Below are 1462 nucleotides of genomic sequence, written 5' to 3' on the forward strand. Positions count from 1 at the left end.
TTTACTTATCCATAAAAAAAACTCAAAAATATAAACTTTTTTTTTTATATCAAAATGTTTGTAAAAAAAAAAAAAAAAAAAAAAAAATCAAAGAAATATAAAAATTTAACAAATTATAAAGTTGAGCATGGAAAGCTCATAAAATGATAAGGGACAAAACCCTTGACTTGGGCAGTTCTAGGTCAACAACTACTTGTACAAAAAAAAAAAAAAAACAAATTTGAAATGCGTTTAGACATCGCATTATATATAATTAGTTATATGGGAACGAAGGAGCCAAACTTGTGTCTCGAGCTGATACAATATGGTTCACAAGGCCAACGTTGTTTACATGATTTCCATCATTCTATTGCTGTTGTTCTCATCCAAATTAGTCTTTGCCAACGTTTCTGAAAATCCAAAGCACAGTAGTTACTCTCTCTCTCTCTCTCTCTCTCTCATACAATAAATCGTTGTTTGATTAGCATCTATATATGATTCGTAAGTTGTTAACTAGTTAGTAATGAAAGTTCATTAGTCATTGCAGATGTAGCAAAAAAGTTCATCAGCAGGTCGCATCAGCATACTGTGACAAAGACAGCCATGAACGTACCAATACCTTATGGGCCAATGCCTTATACGGGGAAAGGAACAAAAAATTAGGGGTGTGCATTAAACCGATCGAACCATATGTAAGTTGGTTTACTCAATGAAGTTTTTATGTTCCAATAAAGTTTTCTTTTTTTTTTTGATAGAATTGAAACGTGGGAGAAGTGTAGATGTTTTGAAATATATAAACTTTTCAAATGTTAGACGCTTTTTTATTGATGTGTTGGAAAATGCTTAAACTAGCTCAATCCAAATTTCATTTTTTCCTAATCTTTTTGGATTTTTCTTTTTTGTTTTGCAGCTTGTCTTGAAGGTTCTTACCTTTTAAGTTTTATTTTAGAGGGGTTTGGTCCTATATCCGCCCCTCTCTTTTTCTTGTATTTTCTTTTTCAAGAGGGGTAAAGTCTATGTCTTCCCCTTTTCTTTTTCTTGTATTTTCTTTTTCAAAAGGGATAAGTGCATATCCCTTCCTGTGTTCTTGTATTTTGTTGTTCTTGCTTTATGAAGAATAAGGTTTACGTCCCTCATTGGCTAGGTATAACTTCTTTTTTTCTCATCTCAATAAATTTCTCTTGTAATTCATGACTCAAAAAAACGTCTAATTTTTTTTTTTTTTTTTTTTGATGAATTGGAGAGGATTTGAGTCAAATATAATTCATGACTCCAAACTTCTGATTCCACAACTCAGTTTTAATAGTATATCTAAGCAGCACCATTAATGTATAAACTATGGGAATGCGGCTTTATTATATATATCTGAACTTGGTAAACATGATGCATGTGAAATTAGAAGCCAAAAAATGAGGGTGAAGGAGAAGATAACTTGCATGTCGTGGTGAACCTAAGCCATACAAGTTGTCCTCCACTCCCTGAG

At 32.0% G+C, this 1462-nt stretch overlaps 1 long non-coding RNA gene across 1 annotated transcript; it reads left to right on the forward strand.

The window, feature by feature from the left end:
• Nucleotides 1–249: 249 nt before the first annotated feature.
• On the forward strand, nt 250–1110 carry LOC137727611 (uncharacterized). The gene is made up of 3 exons (XR_011067827.1): nt 250–407; nt 518–671; nt 890–1110. It is a non-coding gene; the product is annotated as an uncharacterized lncRNA (long non-coding RNA).
• The last annotated feature ends 352 nt before the right edge of the window (nt 1111–1462 follow it).

The sequence above is a fragment of the Pyrus communis genome, chromosome 3 (genome assembly GCF_963583255.1).
Source record: "Pyrus communis chromosome 3, drPyrComm1.1, whole genome shotgun sequence".
Classification (NCBI taxonomy): Eukaryota; Viridiplantae; Streptophyta; class Magnoliopsida; order Rosales; family Rosaceae; genus Pyrus; species Pyrus communis.